Source organism: Monodelphis domestica, chromosome 1, assembly GCF_027887165.1.
Source record: "Monodelphis domestica isolate mMonDom1 chromosome 1, mMonDom1.pri, whole genome shotgun sequence".
Classification (NCBI taxonomy): Eukaryota; Metazoa; Chordata; class Mammalia; order Didelphimorphia; family Didelphidae; genus Monodelphis; species Monodelphis domestica.
Window position 1 is genome coordinate 10221743 of NC_077227.1, and position 16387 is coordinate 10238129.

General features: G+C 45.1%; 1 long non-coding RNA gene across 1 annotated transcript; it reads left to right on the top strand.

Annotated features, from left to right (window-relative positions):
- Nucleotides 1–11146: 11146 nt before the first annotated feature.
- LOC103101474 (uncharacterized) lies at nt 11147–13837 on the top strand. Its single transcript, XR_001626933.2, has 2 exons — nt 11147–11236; nt 12893–13837. It is a non-coding gene; the product is annotated as an uncharacterized LOC103101474 (long non-coding RNA).
- The last annotated feature ends 2550 nt before the right edge of the window (nt 13838–16387 follow it).

Sequence of the window (16387 nt, forward strand, 5' to 3'; positions counted from 1 at the left end):
ACTGGGTCAGATTTTCCTGCTCTGGGCTTCATCATCCCTCACTCTAGGGATGGAGCTCTGCCTTCCATACGAAGTCTTTCTTGGTACCCATCTCCTATCCCTAAACTTGTGGTTGGTGTTTAGTTGGACTTGTTCATGGGGTTTTCTTGGCAAAGATACTGAAGTGATTTGCCATTTCCTTTTCTAGTTTGTCCCCACTTTTACAGATGAGGAACTGAGGCAAGCAGGAGTTAAGTGATATGCCCAGTACTGTAACAATTAAAATTAGTTTCTCTGCTAAAAGTATTATATTTTTATGAGGTTTATTAAAGGTTAAGAATAAAGAAAATACAAAATAAGAAAGCATGTGCAACCTACATCTTGCCTGCTAGGTAGAGAGCCGTGTGTCCCTAGAAGCGGAAGCCGAGAGAGAGACAGAGAGAAAGAGACAGAGAGAGAGAGACAGAGAGGGAGGGGGGAGAGAGACAGAGAGAGAGACAGAGAAAGACAGAGAGACAGAGACAGAGACAGAGACAGACAGAGACAGAGAGAGAGACACAGAGAGAGAGACATACAGAGAGTCAGAGAGAAAGAGAGAGAGACAGAAAGACAGAGAGGGAGGGGGAGAGAGAGACAGAGAGACAGAGACAGAGAGAGACAGAGACAGAGAGGGCAAGGAGGTGGTGCAGTCAGTTTAAATACTCCTTTTGTTGTTAGCCCAGGTGAGGACCTCAGGTGAGATTTTAGGGCATTCTGGGAACTACCAAGGACTTCTGGGAATTGAAGTCTGGGATTCAAATCTCCATTTTACAGTACCTGAGGTAAGATTTGAACCCAGACCTTTTTGACTCCAGGTCAGATCTACTGTGCCACCTAGCTGCCTCCTCCTCAAACTACCTTGTATTTCTTTTGAAAGCATATAGTATATTGTTTTGTAGCTTCATAAACTTGGCATGAATACCCCACCCCCCAATGTGAATGCAGGAATTGTCTCATCTTTGTCTTTGTATTCCTTGAGCCTCGCACGACATCTGAATCATAGTAGGGACTTTATAAATGCTGATGGACTGAATAAGGCTCAATGACTCCAAGCAGGTTAAAAGAAATGACTCAAAGTAGGGACCAAAACTAGGCCCCAAAGTAAACATGACTTCCTGGTGTTGTCAAGTTCCAAGAAGACAGCAGCACAACTGGAAGCAAATTCAAACCCATTCCCGCTCCCCACCAGGAATAATGAGTGTGTCTTGGTTGTTGGAACCCTTTTGTAGTTATCTGAAGGGACAAAAGGATCTGAAAGCTGCCCTCAATTTTTCCTGCTGGTAAAACCCTGACCTTTGGTCTTGCTGGTTTGGGAGGCAGGCCAGCACGAGTCCTGTTTTCCTTCACTAGCAAACTTGGTTTCCGACGTGATTCTCTACCCAATGCCAAATTCTTGGAATGAAGTATGGGTTTCCAAAGACCCAGAATACAACCAAAGAGATTGAGGTTTTTTAATAGAAATGGCCACATCCCTTATCTAACTGGCAAAATCCTTTAGAAATAGCTGGTGCATGGAATGCCAAGGCAGGATCCAAAGAGATGAGAATAATGGCGGAATTGAATGAAATGACATTCAGGAGGCATAAATGTCAAGTCTTGCACCTGGGGCCCAAAACCAGCCTTGCAAGTCTAGGGTAAGGGAGGCATGGCTAGGTGGCAGTTTCTGAGGCAGAGGGGACTATCACAGGGGACTGCTGGATGAGCCAACAATGTAATATGGTGGCCAACAAGGCTATTGGGATCTAAGGGTGATATTAAGAGTTGGAGGAATTAGGATCTGAGAATCCTGCTGTGTTCTGGAGCGTTGTGTTCACAGTTCTGCACATCGCATTTTAGGAAAGGAGATTGATAAGAGGCCAACCATCCAGAGGAGAGCAATTAGGATGGTGAAGGGCCATAAAATCATGCTTAGAGGAAGAAGAAACTCTTGAAGTTTGGCTAGAGAAGCCTGAAGGAGGGACAGGAGAGTTGTCTTTAGCCCTTTAAAAAGCTACAGACAGGGGCAGCTGGGTACCTCAGTGGATTGAGAGCCAGGCCTAGAGACAGGAGATCCTGGGTTCAAATCTGGCCTCAGACACTTCCCAGCTGGGTGACCCTGGGCAAGTCACTTGACCCCCATTGCCTAGCCCTTCCCACTCTTCTGCCTTGGAGCCAGTATACAGTATTGACTCCAAGACGGAAGGTAAGAGTTTAAAAAAAAATAAAATAAAATAAAAAGCTACGGAGGAGGGAATGCATTGGTTCTAGGGGGGAGAACCAGGAACAATGGGGGGATATTGTCATGAAGTAAATTAGGAAAATCTTCCCAACAATTTGAGCTATTTAAAAGGGGAATAGGCTACCTCTAGAGGTGATAAACTTCCTTCACTCACAGGCTAGATGGCTTCTTCTCAGGTCTTTAATGGGAATTCTTTTGAGTTAAAATATTGTATTAGACAAACCTTCCAACTCGGAAAATCTGTGTAACTCTACCTACACCCACCATATGTGTTCTTCCATTTTCTCATTGATTTCCCACAAACACAATTCTGTGGGCATTGTATTGTTTCATGATTCACAGCTACACAACACGCCTGGGGGAATCTTACTGCTCCAACTTGGGATCATTGGCAAAGCTGTGAAATTTTCGAGACACAATCCAGCTTGTTCTCTTGCTTCCAGTTCTGGGCCTTGTTCATCATCCTCCAGTGAAACAGGGATGATTCACTCCACGGGTAGCTGTCCAACTGATATGGCACATCATCCGGCCCATACAGACCGATGCTGTATCTTTTAAAAAAATGAATTCATTTGTTTATGTATTACATTAGAGTTTCCAAGTATCTCTCTCCCTTCCTCCTCTATTTACCCTAGAGAAGGGCATCATTTAATAAAAAGATACAGGCATTTATAAAACAATGTCTTGCTTGTTTCTATCAATTCTCTCTCGGGAGGAGGACTGTGGAAGAGGCATGAAGGAAGAGAGATTTTCATGCATGAAATTCTCTCTTCCTTCATGCCTTTTCCACAGGACACACATAAGTTATTCTTCAAACAGTATTTCTGTTGTTGGCTAGAACATTCTCTTGGTTCTGCTCATTTTGCTCTTCATAACGAGGAGGTTTATTTTTAATATTTTAAATTATTTCGATACCTGGGCTTTATTTTTTAACTTTTATTTTAAAATATTTTTCCATGTTTCCATGACTCATTTTCTTTCCCTCTCCCCTCCCAGAGCCAAGAAGCAATTCCACTGGGTTGTACAAATGTTATCACTTGATACTTATTTCCATATTATTCACTTTTGCTATAGAGCGATCTTTTGAAACCAATACCCCAAATCCCACACCCATATTTACATGTGATAACTGATGTCATATATTTTTCTTTTGCATCTCTACTCCCATAGTTCTCTCTCAATGTCATATCTGGGCTCTAAATTACAGACTCGAATCATTTCCTTGACTTCTGTACATGTTCTTTTGTTCCCAAGAACTTCAAGAAATGCCTTGCCCTGGATAATCCTAATAATGGTAGAGAGACCACAGAAAGAGATTATGAGGTTTTTCTTATCTAGTTCAACTAATAGAACCAACTTGGACCTGATGTACCTCCACAATGGACTCCTTGACTCTTTCATTAAGAACCATTAGGTGACTGGGTGGATTGAGGGTTGAGAGTCAGGCATAGACATAGACAGTCCTGGGTTGAAATCTGGCTTCAGATACTCCCTAGCTATATGACCCTGGGAAAGTCACTTAACCCCCATTGCCTAGCCCTTGCTGCTCTTCTGCCTTGGAACCAATATATGGCATTGATTCTCAGATGGAATGTAAGGTTTAAAAAATAACAATTAAAGAAAGACCTGTCTGGACAGAGCTAGATTTGTTCCCCCCACATTAGGGGCACAGAACTAAGTAGATGACTAACCATCATGCACTAGGGGATGGGGGCAGAGCTGAGTTTTGATAGATCACTTCCTCATTTACTATTCAACAATTAGAGATGTCTTGGGATGTCCAAGCAAGGAGCTAAATAATGAGCTCCCCAAATTGCCTGTTTATTTGGTCTTCATGAGGGGCCTTTTAGACTCTTTTGATCACTGGGAAAGATCAATGACCAATTAATTTATTTGTTAATGCTAGCCAAATAAATAAGATGATTTTCTCATCCAGAAGCCAATCTCTTGGAATTTTTAATTTTTAAAATATTTTCATGTAGTTCTTTCCATGTTTCTTAAAAAAATTAACCCGCTCATCATGTCTTGTGACACAATAGTATTCTATCACAATCCTATGCCACAACTTGTTTAGTCAGACCTCCACTACGGGCATTCCCTCAATTTTCAGTTCTTTGCCACCACAAAGAGAGCTTTAATAAATATTTTCAAATATATACATTCTCTTCCTGTTTTCCTGATCACCTTAGAAAACAAACCCAATAGTGGTATTGCTGGGTCAAGGAATACACACAGTTTTATAGCTCTTTGGGCATAATTCCAGATTATTCTCCAAAATAATTAGGTTAATTCACAGTATCACCAACAGTATATGTGTCCCCATTTTTCCACTCCCAACATTTGTCATTTTCCCCCTTTATCATTTTAGCCTTTCTAATATGCATGAGATAATTTCTCAGAGTTGTTTTGATTTGCATTTCTCTAATATTTAGAACATTTTCCCCATGTGGTTATAAATAGCTTTTCTTCATCCAAAAACTGTCCATATTTTTGACCATTTATCATTTGGGGAATGGCTCATGTTTTTATTAATTTGGCAAAGTTTTCACTACATTTAGATATAAGATTTCTATCTTAGAAATGGTCTATAAAATGTTTCCCCCAAATTTCATTTTAAAAGTGAGGAAATATAGAAGAGAGGAAAATACACAGCTAATAATAACTTTGAATGTGAATGGTATGAATTAACCCATAAAATGGAAACAAATAGAAGAATGGCTAAAAAACAAAATTCAACAATATGTTACTTACAAAAACACATTTAAAAATGAGAGACACACATAGAGTAAAAATAAAGGACTAGAGTAGAATATGTTATACTTTAGCTAACCAAAACAAAACAAAACAAAACAAAACAAAAGCCAAGGCTAGCAATAATGATTGCAGATGAAGTTAAAGCTAAAATAGACCTACTTGAAAAAGATAAACAGGGAAACTACATTATTTTGAAAAATATCATAAATAATGAAGCATTATCAACACTAAATCCATATGCCCCAAATGTTATAGCACCCAAATTTTTAAAAGAAAAGCAAAAATAGTTAGAGGTAGAAATAGATAACAAAACTATAACAGTGTGGTACTTTAAACTTCCCCTCTTAGAACTATCTAACCAAAAAATAAATAAGAAGTCAAAGAGACAAATAAAATTTTAGATAAGCTAGATATGATAGATATTGAGATAACTGAAAGTGAATAGAAAAGAATATACCTTTTTCTTAGTAGCACCTGGTACCATTACAAAAACTGACCATATATTAAAATACAAAGACTTTATAGCTAAATGCAGAAAATGGAATTATTAAATGCATCCTTTTTGAATCATAATGCAATAAGAATTATATTTTTAAAAGGGGCCAAGACAGTGATTAGCAGTGTCACCTGGAGGTTAAAGATGGCTATTCATCTGGGGAAGTTTGATTTTCCATTGGAGGGTAAGGGATTGGTTTCTCATTCTCAAGTGGCAAAACTCATATGAAACTCTTCTAGGATTATTTGGTGGTATTTTTTTAAAGACAGATTATTTAACCTAGCACAGGGTATGTCAATACTGCTTACCCCTCTTTGTTGATTATTGTTTTGAGTTTGACTACTTGCTCTAGCATTGGAGTTAGGACTGATTGGCTGGGATAATTTAATATTGGCTGGGATAATTTAATGAGTTTATTGTTCTTGTTTTTTCTTTTGAACCAGCCTAGACTGTTTCTCTTACTATGATCTGAACCAGGATATCTCAAGAGACTTCCTTCAAAATTGTAGTGCACAGTTAGATTTCTGAGATTTACTTGAGTGTTTTCCCCTTACTTTCTTTTTCAAAAAATTCTTACCTTCTATCTTATAATCAGTACTGTGCATTGGTTCTAAGGCAGAATAGCAGTAAGAGTTAGGCAATGGGGGTCAAGTGACTTGCCCAGGGTTACACAGCTAGGAAGTGTCTAAGGCCACATTTGAACCCAGGACCTCCTGTCTCTAAGCCTGGCTCTCAATCCACTGAGCCACCTACCCACCCCCTCCCCTTACTTTAAAGAGGAAGCTTACTTATTTGGGGGAAAGGAGGAGCTATTAATGGTTGTTTTACATTAAACTTTTAGCCTATTTTTGAGTGTGTGCTTGGGACCACCATTTCCAAGCACCATCGTAAGCCATGAGCTTTTAGAAATTTCGGAAAACCTTGTTTGTTTATTCAGTTTGTAAACTTAATTGTTGAAACTGAGTGTAAGCTCCAATCCTATCCAGCTATGGAAGGTCTAAACCCTCAACAAAGGCCATTAATTGAGGAGTTTCAAGAACTGGGACTTGTGGACATTATTAGAGCTCTTAGGTCGAGTCATGGGATTAAATCGTCCACACTCAGAAAAGTACTGAAGTCCTCTAAATTCCCAAGAGAGCTATCCAGAATTGGGGATGTGGAACAGGGTGCCTGAAATCAACCCAGTTTGATTTGCAGTGACATGAAATCTTTAAGTGGGAGAAGAATGTATTAATGGAATTATCTAATCAAGTTGATGAAGATAGTGAACCTTTGTCTGAGATTTTTCAGAGTATGCCCCTTGGTAGCCTGATAAGATTGTAAAGATAACTCCCAGTTAGATCCCAAAGGCTGAGATTACTTCAACACAAACTGGCTGTTTTAGAACTGCCCCCTTTGCACCTCACAAGGGGCTATGCACTAGAGCCTTGATTGTAGAGTGTAACAGTAGAAAGGAGGGAATTTCTCAGAATCTGAAAGTTGAAATAAACCCTAGAAACTGTCTAGTATAGTCATTCTTTACCTTTTGGGTGTTGTAGACACACCTTGGACAGTCTGGGGAAAGACTATTTAAACATTTTTAGTATTATTAAATTTAAATTTTAAATGAACAAAATAAAATATGCGCAATTCTAAAGGAAAAAGGAAACCAATTGAAATACATTTTTTTCCCATTCAAGTTCACAGGCTCCCTGAAATCGGGCATCCATGGAGCTTCATTTAGGAATTTTTGATGTAGTCCAACCCAAACACAAGAGGAATCTTCATAACAGTCATAGTCACACCAGACAAGTTGTCCTCTAGACCTACTTCATTCCCAATTAGTTGTGAAGGACCACTGTTGTTTCATTCTTCATTTTCAAAGAGGACCAATGATATCACGGGGTGATGTCTTGACTTGCGTGTCAATTGGATTTAAGGGAGTCACAGTTTGCACAAAGTCATCAGCATCATTCTCTTTTCTAGAGTCATGGAAGTTTAATGGCAAGGCAAAAGTCAGGATGACTGATCATGGCCTGGGATGCAGTGGATGACCTTGGCAACTTTGATGTCCGGCCAAGCTCTATACACTCCACAGATCTGGTTTCAGTTACCTTCATGGCCCCAGAAATAAATGGTTCTCCTCATCCCTTTCACAGAAGGAAGTCTTCACATGCTTGTGATAGATACTCCCCTAACTCATTAATGGTTTGGGGGTCTATTGGTTACCCTCAACCTGATTAAACCCACTTGTCTAGATGGTTTTACTGTGGTGTGGCTACTTTGCATGCTACAGCTTCTTGGAGCTGCAGGTGAAAGGTAGGTAAAAAGTGGGCCCCAAAGGTGGATAGGCAGCCCTGGAAAGGGCTCAGCAAACCTTTGCAGCAGAGGTACTAATCTTCCTTGAATACTCTGTGTTCCCCAACTCATGAAAGCTCATAGAAGCTCATGGCCAGCTGTGAGTAGAACTGCTGGCCTTCAAGTTCCTAGCTGCATTCTGCCCTTCTGTTTACATTTTGGAGTTTAAGTCAGAATCTGGAGGACTGTAAGCAAATCTTTCTAGACCAAGCAATGGCAGCAATATTGAGAGAGTGGGTCAGAATCAAGAATTCTTGCAGAAGCATCCTTTTATTTACTCACATAGTCCAAGAGGAGAGTCTGTGGATAGAGTTCTTGAAACCCAACTTCCTATGTTGTGTAAAAAAGGGAGAATTATGGGAGATTTCCTGGAAAGGTGATCCCAGGGTCCTGCCCTCAAGAAGAGAAGGGAGATATCTAAGTAGTGCCAATCTTTGGGAGAACTTCAAGTTCTAGAGTTCAGAGAACTCCTAGAGAGAAAAAGAGAGTGACTGAGAAGTGAACTTCTTGAAGAAAACAAGGAATTACCTCTGTGCCCCTCTTCTACTTTCCAGGCTTCTTACAATTTACAGTGCAGGTATGATGGGAAAGGAGTTCCCTGTCCCATGACCTCAAGTTGGCTTGTGTTTCCAGGGAATCTGGCCACATTATGGAGACTTTCTAGGACAAACCATTTCAGATAGCCATCTCCAATCTATCATGAACATCCCCTTCTCTAACTGTAAAAGTAGTAGAGTTGCACCCATTTTTGTTGTAGACCAAAAGGCTTTATATGTGCCATAAGGCAAGTTCTAGGTTTGTAAATTGTCAGTTAGTAATGGTCTTTTGGTAGACTGGACTCTTAGACTGTGCTAAGAGACAGGACAGCACAAAGTCAGAACTCTGAACACTCAGACAGATGAAAAGTAGTCAAGACTGCTCTAAGTAGGAAAAGGATGGAATCATTCAGGCTAAAGAGCCTGACACAGTGGAAGGAGTCATTGACTCGGACTCTGTTTGGTGCTTGGCTTTTTCTTCCTTTCTATTGATAGCACTTTGGGTAGTTGCATATTCTCTCTGGACCTCAGTTTCCTCTTTAAATAGAGGTGGTCTTAGATGAGATCATTTCTGTCTCCTCTGCCCTCACTGTAGCCTATGATCTGTCCACCTCACATCAGAGGAGGGACAAGGTGGAGATGTGTAGGTCAGGGCCTCCAGGCTAACCTCCCTTTAAGGACTTAGATAATAGTGGGGGGAAAGGCAGAAGCAGACAGAGAATGGTTCCTCTCTAAGCATGTTCTGGGGCTTTTATTCTGTCGTTTCCTCTTCACTTTCAACCCCAGCCTGGCCTCAGATGAGACAATTAAGTGCTTCGTGTCATTAAGATGGTCCCAAAAACTTGACCATTTCCCCCAGTTGTTGCTTCTGATGTACTTAGAAGGGACTGGTCAGAGAACGTTCTGGAAATCTTCTCCCTGGTCCGATGATCAAGTTCAAGTCCCTGAGCTCAGAACTGGAAGGGAGCTTGAGTTTGTGGAGAACAGCCTGTAGCTGAACAAGAATCCCCTCCCCCCAAACTGGACCATAGCAGACTCAAAGACCACCAGAGACTCTGAACAGGGTTCATCCTAGGACACGGTCTCCTCACATTAAGCCCAGTATTGTCTCCTGACACTTCTACCTTGGTTCTATCCCATGGGGACAAAGGCAACCTACCAAATCTTCCTTCGTGGGGGGTCAAGCAATGCACCAAATCTGCTCTCAATCTGCTCTTCACCAGATCAAGCATGGCCGGTTCCATCCACCAGTCATCTTCCCCCAGGTGTGAGCTCAAGGCCATCTTCCATTCTGGCTACTCTGCTCTGGATGTTCTCCAGCTCATTGTTGTCCTCCCTCAATTGAAAGAGCTCATCCATCAAGACTGTCCCTTGATGGATGGTTGGCCATTGAGTTGAGCCATTGCAGGGTTGTTTGGGGCTCATGAGCAGCCCAGAAAGCCTCAGCTCAAAATGGGAAGGAAGACTTCATGTGAGCCTGAGCCCCGCCTGAAGTCTGGCTGAAAATTCGGGACTCTGAATCTTCCAGGAATTGAGCATTAATCTTCATTCAATCTTCTTTCCTTCATTTTTTCTTCCTTCCTTCCTTCTTTTTCCTTCCTTCCTTCCTTCCTTCCTTCCTTCCTTCCTTCCTTCCTTCCTTCCTTCCTTCCTTCCTTCCTTCCTTCCTTCCTCCCTCCCTCCCTCCCTCCCTCCCTCCCTCCCTCCCTTCCTTCCTTCACCATTCTGTTGACTCGGGTTCAAATTCTGCCTCTGATACTAGCTCTCAGAACACGGAGAATCACTTTGAAGTGCTAGAAACTCTTTTCTCTGCTTTAGATGGGAGCCAGTCGGATTGACACCCAGGTCAGCGCTGGGTGGTGTGAGCTGCTATTATTCTCTTATTGATGTTGTTGTGGTCATTTCTCTCTATGCTACTTTCAAGCAACAAGCATTTATTATCCATTTGGCACATGCTTCTCCCCAAGCTGTGTGATGGCGACACCGAGGCGAAGTGAGAACAGGCCCTGTCCTCTGGGGGGTTACATTTTAGTGGGGCAAACACAAGCAAGTCAGGGTTCCTCTCGGGGTCCTCAGCCCTTTGGGGATGCTCCCGGCAGGCTCGGCCAATCCCTGCTTTTCCAGCTGTTTCCATTTCTACTTCCCAGGACTTCGCTCTGAAAGGGAAACCTGTGACCTCTGGGAAAAGGGAGCCTAAATGCGAGTAAAACGAGGCCCAGCGAGCAAGTCCGATCTGGCCTTTCCTGCAGTTGGAATTTTGCTTCAAGCTGCTTCTCCCCTCAGACAGAGTAGCTGAATGGCCGGCATGCAAGCGGCGGGACAGCTTCCTCAGTGCCTTTCTGGGCCCGGGGCTACGCGAGCTTGCGGGGGATTCCCCAACGTGAACCGTTCACGCTCCGCTTTTGTCTTCTCCAATGGACTTGTATTCACTTGCCTGTACACATGGGCAATCACCCAGAGCATTGAGAGTTGTCTGAGCTGAGGCCCAACTCGGAAAGAGGGCACAGCCTGCCTGGTGGGGTAGAGTTGCCCACAGGAGCCCCTGTGACCCCGCAGGCTGGCCCCAGCCCCCCAGTGCATCTCCTTTGACCCTCCCCTCCCTCCATCCATGGGAGCAGGCAGAGGCAGGGTGAGGTCGTGGAGGCACGTGAAGTCATAGAAATGGATGGACTCTAGGACTCCGGAATGACTGGGGGGCCAATGAGAGATCCGGAGAGTGGTCACGGGACAACAAGTGGGCGGGGCACCCATCCAAGGATTCTGTGAATATAATCCGTTTCATGTCAACAAACCTTTGTGTGAGAAACTAAAAAGGCAATGGCCCTGACCTTGGGGAGCTGACCTTCTGGGGGGGGGGCAGTAACGTGTAGATACAAAGTATGCCTGAAGTGACATAAAGTAATGGGGGGGGGGGAGGGAGGGAAAGAGAGACAGAGACAGAGAGAGAAACAGAGAGAGCGACAGAGAGAAAGACAGAGACAGAGAGAAAGAGAGACAGACACAGAGACAGAGACAGAGACAGAGACAACGACAGAGAGAGAGACAGAGATAGAGAGATAGAGAGGCAGACACACACAGAGACAGAGACAAAGAGAAGAGAGAGAGAGAGAGAGAGAGAGAGAGAGAGAGAGAGAGAGAGAGAAAGAGAGAGAGAGAGAGAGAGAGAGAGAGAGAGAGAGAGAGAGAGAGAGAGAGAGAGAGAGAGAGAGAGAGAGAGAGAGAGAGAGAGAGAGAGAGAGAAAGAGAGAGAGAGAGAGAGAGGAAAAGGCAGAGAGGGGGAGGGAGAGGGAGAGAGAGAAAGAGTAGAGAGAGATAGTACACCAATCAGGAAGGAGTTATCAACATGAAATCTAGAAACCCCCAACTTGTAGCCTAGTAAGACCTGATGAACCCCAAGTTTTAGGACTACCTGATAAGCTGGAGACTCCAAAGCTTGGACTGGTTCCCTGTTCCCATGAGAATCCACCCTGAAGGGAATCTCAGGCTAGCAGTTTCAGACTGAATAATGGACCCCAAGGTACGTGGCAATCCCAGTTAGGTGGGGCTAAGCAAAAGCTGAGTGCCTTCTTAGCCCAGTAGGCAGCCCGTCCTAAAACTTGGGGTTCATCAGATCTTACTAGGCTACAAGTTGGGGGTTTCTAGATTCCATGTTGGCAGAGGTCATTCCAGTCACTGAGGGACAACTTGGACAAAAGCTTGGAGTTAAGAGATGCAAAGTCATCTTTGGGGAAGAATTCAGGGCTTGGCTGGGCAGCAGCAAAGAGGGCAGGAATCACAGGGGAGTAAAGGAGAGTGGCCAGCCTGGGGCAGGCTTCATGTATCCAACTAGGAATTTTGTGCTTTATCCTTGAGACAATGTGGACAATGACTTTTAGGGTGATGGTGGAGAGGCCACAGGGTAGAATCTGCTTCAGGAATCGGGCTGCTGTGTGGAGGGCAGAAAATGGAAGCAAGGGGGGAAGCTATGTGGCTCAGTGGATTGAGAGTCAGGCCTAGAGATGGGAGGTGCTGGGTTCCAATCTGTCCTCAGACACTTCCCAGCTGTGTGACCCTGGGCAAGTCACTTAACCCCCATTGCCTAGCCTTTACCACTCTTCTTCCTTGGAACCAATCAATACCCAGTATTGACTCCAAGATGAAAGGTGAGGGTTAAAAAAAAAGAAAATAGAAGCAGGAAAACCAATGAGAAGGCTTCTCAAGAGTTCAGGTTAAAGAGGATGAAGGGCTGAACTATGTCAGGAGCTGTCAAAGTGTAGGAGAGGGCTCTGATAGGAGAATATTGTGGGCGTGGGAGGAACAAGTCTTGGTAACTGAATGGATGAAGGGGAGATGAGGAAGAGGGAAGAGTTTAGGATGACAGGCCATTTGGGAGCCCAGGTGACTAGTAAAAAGTTTAGTCCTTGACCTCATGGAGCTTATAATCTAATAGCTAGTGACAGTATAAAAATGATTGTGTGTGTGTGTCTTTGAGATAATTAGGTTCAAGTACCCCAATCTCCACATGGCCCTCCTTCTCTCCTATGCCCCCTCTAGACTGTCATCTCTGGACTCTGCTAAGACCCATCAGGACCCATTGGGCCAATCAGTAGCCTCTCCATGATGATGGCATCAGAGGTGGGTGACCACTTGAACACTCTTCCCAGATAACCCAAGACCCAGCCTGCTGAGGCTGTCCTGAGTTGGTTGTGGGCTTGTCCTCTTGCCTGGCCACCCCAGTCCTGGAGGTGGGGCATCGTGATGGCTTCTGGTGGAGAGAAGCCCCCTGCTACCTTCCCCATCACTCAGGAGATGCCCCTTCTGAGAAGGGAAGTTTGAAGAACAAAGGACCCCACCAAGGCGCCGCTCCCCCTCCAGACTCCCACTGAAGCCTCTTCCTCCTACTGCCCTGCCCCAAACATGATTGTGCCCAAGGCCAGCCTTGCTTGCAGCCTTCCCTTGCTGATGCTGCCCCTTCCTTGTGCTGCGATCCCTGCTGACTCGCTCAGCCTCAAGTCTTCCGCTAACAAAGGCCTCCTCTTCTGAGTGTCTCCAGCTGCCTTGAAGTCACTTCTAAATTCTCCAACTACTGTGATGGACCAGAATCGATCCAGTGAGCGATTGGAGCCCTGGGACAGGGGAATGGCGGTGATGTCTAGGAGGTCGCCGGAGACGTAGGCATGGGAATTAGGAGAGCGGGCAGCCCGATGGATTGGGGATCTCCCTAGAGGGGCCTGGCACAGTGCTAACCAAGCCCTGGGGACCCGAAGACAAGACCAAAGAATCTTTGCTGGCAAAGAGCGCCCACTTTACCAGCTGTGGGAGTGGAGAACAACGAGAGGGAAGAATGGAAGCCAGCAGAAGTTGGGGGGAGAAGAGCGAGAGTAAGAATAAGAGTGTTGTCTGGAAACGACTCCTCGGGAGCAGGGGTTCTTTCATTTCTGTTTGTCTTCATGTATGTAGAGCCTGGCTATTGCCTGACACACAGTAGTTGGTTCCTGAGTGCTGGTTGTTTGAGTACTTGATTTTACGAGAGCATTGCACCAGGGTAAAAAAGGGGAAAGCGTGGGGAGCAGACCAGAGTACGTTTATTTAGGGAAATCCACATGGTCAGACCTAGCTGTGGGGAGGTCTATAGTGGCGTGCCCCCCAGATTGGTACGCAATTCTTTTTTCTTAATTTTATTATTTTTTTTTTAAGTAAACCCTCACCTTCTGTCTTGGAGTCAATACTGTGTATTGGTTCCAAAGCAAAAGAGTGGTCAGGGCTAGGCAATGGGGGTCAAGTGACTTGCCCAGGGTCACACAGCTGGGAAGTATCTGAGGCTAGATTGGAACCCAGCACCTCCCGTCTCTAGGCCTGACTCTTCATCCACTGAGCTACCCAGCTGCCCCCTTAGTGCACAATTCTACATTTTATATTTTTATCAGTGACTTGGATAACGGTCTAGATGGCATATTTGTCAAATGGGCAAGGGATTCCGAGCTACTTAACACTGGCTGATAATCTGAGGAGCCCCCGATATCTCAATGAATGAGAACGGTGGGCTCAACTGTACAAGATTAAATTTAAGTGAGGCCAGCAGAAAGCCTTTCCATTGGGCCTTTTTGGCCCCTTTGCTGCAGGGGATGGGTTGGTTTCAGGAAGGACTTCTCTCGTGTATGAATCACCCACAGTGGCCACAGAGGTTTCCTGAAGCTCTTGGACATTGCCATTGCTGTAACGCCGGACCTTTCCCAACGAGAAAGGGCTTGTGACTTTTTACACAATCGTGAACCGTCTCCCCAGGGACACTGCAGGAGAGCTCTTCTTCCCTGTGGGCTCTCTGAGGCAGGTTCAGTGGCCTTAGACCTCCTGCCAAGCCGGAACTAGCCGCTAAGCTCATTTCTTCGAATTCAGTCCTGTGTCCTGGACGGAGGGGGGTGAGCAGTGGTCAGAATCTGCCTTCCCGGCGCCTTTCTTTTGCCCAGTAAGTGAATTTGCGTCTTCAGTCCTAAGAAAGGGACCTTCCCCGAATGCATGTTCTCAGCCATCGCTACCCCCACAAAAGGATGAGTCAGGGAGGAGGCATCTCCAGAGATCCTCGGGATGTGCAGGCTCTTTAGATGGGATGACACAGTTTGGAAGCAAGAGAAAGCCGGCATTTCTCCCCATCCAGGCCCCAGTTAGCCCTGACCAAGGGAAGGCGCCGACTGGCTGCCAAGGGAGTTCTTCCTCTATGCTCCGAAGGCTCAGCTTCAGTGACTCTGAGGGGAGCAGAGGGGAGGCAGGGCCTGCTTAGTGGCTTCTGGATGGGGGTTACAGACTGGTCCTTGGACAGTGGACACAACCAGAGCTCATCTGTATTGGAGGAATCTCCAGGCTGGCCCCCTGGGGAAACAGGCTTGGGTACCAATAGCATCCCTGGGTTGTGATGGTGGTGCCCCTAGGCCAGCGGCTCAGGCTCAGTTGAAACCTTTAAGCTAGCCTGCTACCTGCAGGGTGCCTTTCCTCTCCCCGATGCCCCTGGGAGGTTCAGCTTCTTTTGAGATGCCCCAAACCCAGGCTAAGCACTCGGCGCTGGACTGGGTCTGTGTTACAGAAACGAGGAGGGATCATGGGGCGCCCCGTCTACTGGAGAGCCTTTTAGTTGTCCGTGTGATTTACATTCTGCTCTTCTCCTTTCAGCTCCCCCCTTTCCTCTCCTATTTTATCCATCCATCTGCTTTGGAAGAAAAACAAGTCGGGATTTTTATGGCCCCTGATTTGATCCCATTTAAAAGGCTTAGGAATAGAAGGAAACATTTGGGGAAAGAGCATCATTGCCCATAATTCCAGAGGCCGGCAGGGAACAGCCAAAGCGAGGAGCAGGACCCCCAGGGGCTGCCTAGAATTATCGAGGCTCCTTTGCCCTGGAGTGGGTAGAGGGAGGGGGAGGGAAGAGAAGGGAGGCTTTCAGGATTGGGGAGGCTTCTCCATCTCTTCTCCCTCCCTCTGGGTCCAGGGCCCATGGGCCTGCCATATTTTGGGCCAAGTCTCAGTGAAGTCTTGGAGAGCAATCTGCTGAGGGACTCGGTTCCCCTTCTCCACCAGAGTTCTCATGGAAGTCCCTCTTCATCCACTATCCACATGATCCTATTTGGAACTATCTTTTGCAGAGCACCTAGTCATCTGTCATGGGTTATCTCATTGGATCAATCCCGTGTGGTGGGTGTCCTCTCCCATTTTACAGAGGAGGAGTCCAAGTCCTAGAGAGGTGCAGTGACTTTTTCAGAGATACATACTTGGACAGGATTTGAACTCAGGACTTTTCAACAATGACAAGGCCAGCACTACCCATCATGCAACTTACAGCTGCCCCGCGATTTCTCACCTGTGTGTAGCTTACCACTTACATACCTGTCTGCTTTCTTCATGATGTTTCTTCATCTCCTCTGCTCTTGGGTCAAATTCCCCTGACCCCTCTGCTCAAGAAAATTCAGTGGGAAAATTTAACCTCTAGCATCAAATACAAACTCCTCCATTGCTCTAGCCTAATTTGGCAGATTTGTTCCATGTTACTTGAACTAAATA